Source organism: Notolepis coatsorum, assembly GCF_963971535.1.
Source record: "Notolepis coatsorum genome assembly, contig: SCAFFOLD_170, whole genome shotgun sequence".
NCBI lineage: Eukaryota > Metazoa > Chordata > Actinopteri > Aulopiformes > Paralepididae > Notolepis > Notolepis coatsorum.
The window spans coordinates 396675-404301 of NW_028170326.1; positions in this window are offsets into that span (position 1 = coordinate 396675).

The window sequence follows — 7627 nt, forward strand, 5'->3', positions numbered from 1 at the left end:
CCGTAAGAGCGAGCCCTCTTTTGTCACCAGTGAGCAGCCGGGAGAGGATAGGGGCGGGACCAATCACAGTGCTTCGATGTTGTGGTGACACAAGCCGGGCAGGCAGCCGGCTCGCTCTGAGGGAAGGATCCCGTTCACGCTAGTGGGCTAGTCGCTAAAAATATATATCGTTTTATATATAATTGTACCAACACAGATATTAGGCAGTACACACATTGTCCTGCAATACATGTACAGTGAATGCACAGCTACATTCGCCATATATTTCTATCGCTGCTGCGGACGGTCTACAGTGAAATGCAATTATTATTATTACGTTGTGCAAATTGAGAGGCTGTGATCTTTGCACACAACCCTCGTACACTTGTAACATTGCCTCTCCAGGCGGCTGCGTTTGTGTAGCACATTTCTTTTGGGGCGACCGGTGTTGCCCGGTTTGGGCGATACCGCTGAATGGTCCCTTGCCTCCGGGAACGCTTGCACCGCACGCTCGCCGCTGCTGCGATGGTGCATATATAATTGTACCAACACAGATATTAGGCAGTGCACACATTGTCCTGCAATACATGTACAGTGAATGCACAGCTACATTCGCCATTTCGCTCTATATTTCTATCGCTGCTGCGGTCTACAAAATGCAATTCATGCCATGAAACTGCCTAAAATATATTATACAATATATAATTGTATCAACACAGATGCACTGCATGGCACACATTGTCCTGCAATGTACAGTTGATGCAGCTAATCACTCGTGTTTGACCTACATGAAAATACCTGAATTGAAAAAGACAAATAGATGTTTATATATTTCTTTATTTTGTGCACGTTGTGCAAACTGAGAGGCTGTGCTCTTTGCACACAACTCTCATACATTTGTAGCAGTGCCTATCCAAACGGTGCCAGGGCTGCTCCTGAAGGGACTCGTCCTCTCTCCTCACAGTGCCCCCGGGACAGGGCTGCTCCTGAAGGGACTCGTCCTCTCTCCTCACAGTGGTGTCACCGGGACAGGGCTGCTCCTGAAGGGACTCGTCCTCTCTCCTCACAGTGTCACCGGCACAGGGCTGCTCCTGAAGGGACTCGTCCTCTCTCCTCTCAGTGGCACCGGGACAGGGCTGCTCCTGAAGGGACTCGTCCTCTCTCCTCACAGTGTCACCGGCACAGGGCTGCTCCTGAAGGGACTCGTCCTCTCTCCTCACAGTGTCACCGGCACAGGGCTGCTCCTGAAGGGACTCGTCCTCTCTCCTCTCAGTGGCACCGGGACAGGGCTGCTCCTGAAGGGACTCGTCCTCTCTCCTCTGTGTCTGGCACCGGGACAGGGCTGCTCCTGAAGGGACTCGTCCTCTCTCCTCTCAGTGGCACCGGGACAGGGCTGCTCCTGAAGGGACTCGTCCTCTCTCCTCTCAGTGGTGGCATGCATGGCACTGCTGTTGCGGTGTTGGACCTGGTGCAGCTTGGTCCCTTGCCTCCTGCACCATCGCCGACCGTGCAGGGCAGCCATTCACGGAGGGCGATAAGGGGCATTACCAGCTTCTTGCCAAGCTCCTCCAGGAACAGCCGCCTTCTGTACGTTTTTGTAACATTCCATCCAGGGTTGATCGACATCCACAATACAAATCCATTATAGGCCGACACATCGACCATGTTGGCGAACATTGTAACCGGCCAGCGTCGTGTCCCCCTCCTACAGCTGTAGGTCCCCACCAGCTGAGAAGAAAAGAGAAACCAGATAAAGCCAAATAAGTGTATACGCACACACACACACACACACACACATTTAGACGGCACCCGTCGTGCAATAGTCTAAACAAATATCTCCTCCCTAATTTTCACATCATATCGATAAATAAATGCACAAAATAATTACACCAGGCATGCACTATAAAATAAGAATACATACCTTATCAAGGTTGTCCACCGCCCCCTTGCAGCGGTTGTAATCCAGTATGACCTGGGGCTTCCTGTGGGCCTCCACGGACACCTGTTTAGAGAGGCCTTTTATTAGTTTTTGCTGTGTTCTTTTTTTATTCTATTCTTTTGCACTCTGTAGAACTGAGTATAACTGATGAAATGTATTATTATTATTATTACCTCCTCCTCCCGGTGCTTGGTGCTGAGCAGCAGCACATTCTTCCCCTTCTTAGGGACGTAGGACACGATCGTGGCAGTGGCCGTGAACCCGAAGCAGGAGTCGAGGTTTATAAGTCCGTGGCCGACGTTAAATCATTTATGTAGTATGGGTGATATATAGATCAGATCAGTTTGTATGTATAATAATAATCAAACACGCTGAAACTCACCGCAGCTTCCTCGTAGCGATGGGGGATGCTACTGGAGCAAAAAGATCGTTATTATGGGATGTCGATCTAGTTGGTCCAGTTCCAGGTTGTATAATACTAATATACGTCCAATCATGTTGTTTATCGAGTTATGGCAACGGATCCATGTCCAGTGTGTCGAGATGACGAAATATGGGTGAGCACCACTTCCGGCCGCTCACTTCAACGGTTCAAGACCGCCACCTGGTGGCCGATCGGCGCATTTAGCAGTTTTGACAGCATTTTGATATGCAGATAGGCAGTCACGTAGGATTTCGAGGGAGACGTGGAGCTTATCCTTATTCCACTTTCTCTCCGCACGCCTACTGAGAGCGCACGTGGAGTCATTTAGCCATGGTGTTTGGAGTGTTTTGCTGCGTTTGGACCTGAGAGGTGCAACAGAGTCTAAAATGTTTTTACAAGTCTGTCAAACATTGAAATTAAATCATCTATATTAAAAACACAGTTTGCGCCCAAAGCGTGAAGTGGGGAACCATTAAAAGCATCAGAAAAAAGCACAGCAGTCAAGGGGTTTAACGTGCGCAAGTAGCACGCAGGGGCATGGTACATTTTACGTGGGCACGGGGCTATTTGATTGCCTAAGGCTAAATTCATGATATACCATAGGTTGCCAGCTCTATTTGTCTATGGATAAGTACCCCTTCTTTGCAGGGCTATAACTTTTTAAATTCTATTGCTAAATTGCCATTATTATGGCCCATTCAAAGTCCTATATGTATTGTTCATTGTGTAGCAACGTTAAACTTTTTCATTCACATATTCATAGTAAAATATGGTCTAATGTATAAGTATGTTTTCATCTCTTTCTGCAGCTTTCTCCAGAATGTGATCTATAGCCCCAAATGCATTATATTGATGATGAAATACAGTTTGATGGCAATCGGCGCGATATAAAAAATTTCAATTGGACGTGCTTCTAGAAGTTTCTACGTATCATCTGATGTTGACCGGATGGGCGGGGGATCGTTTATAATTCCGTGGGCAGCGTTATATCATTCATCTAGTGTGGGTCATATGTTCATCATAGCAGTTTATATTGAACACGTTCAAAAATAACGCTGAATCTTACCGTATCTTCCTCGCGCCGTTGGACGATCAGCGTGGTGTAGACCGTTTTCGATTATGGGATGTTTATCCTGAAGAACCATTTCCAGGTTGTATACTATACGTCCAAATAACGTTGTTTATTGAGTTAGGGCGAGCGATTGATCATCCAGTGTGTTGAGATGGAGTCCGGCTACAAATCGCGAGTGCCTGGAGCACATAGGATGAGCACTTCCTGTTTGGCGAGCCCCTCCCTCTTGGCCGATCGGCCACCAGATGGCGCTCTCGAACCGTTAAACAGTTGATGGGAGCTCACCAGTACATCTCAGGGCTCCGGAAAGAAAATATGATTTCGATCACAGATTTTTGAAATATTGATATCAAAGACGAGTTACGGCGTCCTCGGCACCTTGAGCATGGCGGGGAAGGACGCCTAAAAGCGTCTTCCGGCAATCAAAGTGTTAAGTAAACACAACAGGTGAGTGGTCAGAAAGACCTGCAGCACAGATGTCTGTTATAGAGACAGATACACCAAACGATAACACAAGATCTAACGTATGACCTTTTTCATGTGTTGGGCCAGTGACTGATTGTATCAAATTAAATGAATCAATGAGATTCAGAAAGTCCCGGGATAGGGGTAGCGACGGACAGCAGACATGAACATTAAAATCACCGCAGATTAAAACGTGGTCATATTTCACCATGATCCCAACGAGAAAGTCAGCAAAGTCTGTGATAAACTCCTTGTTAAATTTAGGTGGACGATAGATAACGGCACAGAGCACAGGAGACGACAGGTGCAGTTCAAATGTTTGCAGCTCAAAGCTAGAGTAGCTTGCTACAGGCTGGGACAGGCGGCACTGGAAGCAGGATTTGAACACAGAGGCTAAACCTCCACCTCTACCGGAGGACCGGGGGAATTAAAAAATGTACAGTCAGGAGGGAGCAGTTCGGAGAACGGTGTACAGTCACCAGCGTGGAGCCAGGTCTCTGTTAAAAACATAAAATCCAGTTTATGGGAAGTAAAAAGATAATTTAGAAGAAATGTCTTATTTGAAATCAATCTGATCAGAGCCATGTTCAGAGTGATATTTGGCGTCACACTGGTCGCAGCACGTCGTAGCGGGCGCAGGTTGGTGTGGATAACACCGTCGCTACGTGCTCTCAGCTGCCCAGGTAGAGGCACCGTCGTTGTTGTAATGATGACAGTGATAGTTTGATATGGTTGGTTAGGCCTGGTGGTAGATCTGCTGCTGTAGCCTGGGTTAGGCCTGATGGTGGAGCTATTGCTATGGCCTGGGTTAGGCCTGGTGGTGGAGCTATTGCTATGGCCTGGGTTAGGCCTGGTGGTGGAGCTATTGCTATGGCCTGGGTTAGGCCTGGTGGTGGAGCTATTGCTATGGCCTGGGTTAGGCCTGGTGGTGGAGCTATTGCTATGGCCTGGGTTAGGCCTGGTGGTGGAGCTATTGCTATGGCCTGGTGGTGGAGCTATTTCTGTGGCCTGGGTTAGGCCTGGTGGTGGAGCTATTGCTATGGCCTGGGTTAGGCCTGGTGGTGGAGCTATTGCTGTAGCCTGGGTTAGGCCTGGTGGTGGAGCTATTGCTATGGCCTGGGTTAGGCCTGGTGGTGGAGCTATTGCTATGGCCTGGGTTAGGCCTGGTGGTGGAGCTATTGCTATGGCCTGGGTTAGGCCTGGTGGTGGAGCTATTGCTGTAGCCTGGGTTAGGCCTGGTGGTGGAGCTATTGCTATGGCCTGGGTTAGGCCTGGTGGTAGATCTGCTGTTGTGGCCTGGTTTGGATGGGCAGTGATCAGCAGGACCCACAGTGGGATGCTTAACATACTGTAATAACCAGATAAGGCTTCTAGTGCAGGGTCATGCTGAGGTAAATATCAATCAGAGTTAAAAGCAATGTGTTGGATAAAATTACCTGTGAGCTGTTTAATGCCCCTTGGACTGGGATGCAGCCCATCAGGTTTATAGAGGTCAGATATTGTCCAAAAATAATCAAATTACTAATAAAGCCATGTGCAGTTACAATACAAAATGATTTTAGCCATTCATGGAGGCTAAAAAGACGGCTAAAATGTTCAGGACTTTTTGAGGGAGCTGGGATAGGACCAGAGAACACACAGGTTCTACCCAGGCTCTGTATTGTCAATGCCAGGGAATGATCAGTGTGTGAGCTGAGGGGTGGAGATCAATGAGCACTGGGATCAGTTCTGAGATGTCTGAAACCTTACTGCCTGGGAGGCAGAAAGTGACAGCACCTGGGAGTTCGACATGTCTTACAATGGAGTCACCAATGATCAGCACTTCAGGTTAACCATTCCTGCAGCCCCCCCCCCGTAAACAGAAAGTTTGGGGTGAAGAAGAGTCTGACTGTTAGCCACACCAGCCACCAGGGCGGCGTCTGGAGCAGTAGTAGAATGCGATTCACCTGGGCAGGAAGACGGCCGCGAATCATCACAGGTGATGTCATCATCGCTGTCCACAGCAGTGTCCAGAGGTGCGTTGTACTGAAGAGAGGAACGTTGGAGGCCGGCAGGAGAGATCCCGGAGTTGTAGACAGCAGGAGGAGAGCAGCGCCGACGGCGCTTCCTGCTGGATACCGGGGACGTCGGGGAAAGTTGTCTCTTTCTCACCGAGTTGGAAAAGTTCGCTCCAGAGCAACCGGTTACAGGCTGCTCCAAAATAGCTGGGCAGACAGTCGACGCTCTGTTAGCCCTTCAAGTGGAGCAAACTGGTTGTACAGCAGAAACGGGTCATTATCCACGTCTGGGGAGAACAGGGGGAGCGATACCCTTCTCCCTTTACCCTGCTTTACTACACACGACCAAGGAAGAGGAAGCGCAGTAGAAGAGGGGTTTTCCAGGAGATCCAGCCGGGAGATTAGCAGGGCTTTTTGCTGAATGATATAGTCCAGGAGGCACTCGATAGTACGAAGATCGCGCCTGAGACTGGATAACTCGGTTTCCACTGTGGTGAGTGTTGACATCTTGTAAGAAAGCTTTTTATTTTCACCGTATAAAACAGTGTACACGATGATCCAATAGCTATTCTAGCCACCAGGCTAAAGGCAAGCCTAGCCAGGTTAGCATTTGCCGGTAGCATTTTAGCCCTAGCTATGACAACAGCAACAAGCCCCGCTAGTTTAGATCACGACAAGTCGGAGTCACATAAAAACAGCATAAACGATAAACGCAATAAAGTCACAATGATCAGTTAAGATCAATGGCTAAAATGTTTTTTAAAAAGAATAACGTAAAAGAAGACAGCCAAGAAAATTTGGAAGACAGATCCTCACAAAAACACGTCCGTTCACGTCGAGAGCTATGAGTGAGTGAGAAACATGTCTGTTCACCCAGGTTGAAATTGCGACTGAGAAAGCGCTTATAGAAAATGTCTATGTTCCACATAAACCTGGAAATAATCTGAACGTTTCAGGATTCAGAAACATTTTAAAACACAAGAAGTTATGACATGTAAATTGAAGAATAAATAGATGGGCTTTCTCTGTCTCTGTCGTTTCTCGAATTTCAATATACAATGTAACAATATAACCGGCGTAGACCCATGTTCACGTAAAACGTAACTGTAGCCTATACCTCTTGTATTGCAGTGAAGACGGCGGCTTCTAGTTGATGGTCCTTCGTTGTATGCCATGTTCTGTACAAAAACGGTGACTATTTGCGATAGACGATCCTCTTTGCAACCCACATTCAAATACCAAGTGGTTCCGTATCTTTTCATCACTATAGCCACTTTTTACCATGTTCTCTATAACCGCCAAGTAGGGTAACAGGCTGGAGTCCATAATTACCACTAGTTCAGAGACAGACTTAAAGATGATCCAGAACAATATCAAAGATACTTACAAAAAGAAAAAGAGCGGTATAAAAAGAGAAAAGAGACGTGATAGGTTTTTCAGTTCATTGATGTCGAATATCTTATATATATCTAAAGGCCATAATGTATAATATGCCTGTGAACGTCTGTGTCTCTGCCTTCTCCCTCCCTGCGTGTAGCGTGACCTCCTGACCTCGTGGCTGTCTCCTTCCACACACACCCATTAACACACACACAGGGCTCCCTGTACATCCTGATCACGCACCTCACACACACTCCTCTTCTGACACACACACTCACGTATACACACGCGCACACATCTCCCCCACCCAGCTGTCACGGCCATGATTTGTGGAGGTGTTGTTCGAGAATAGGGGTCCTCTACATCTGGAA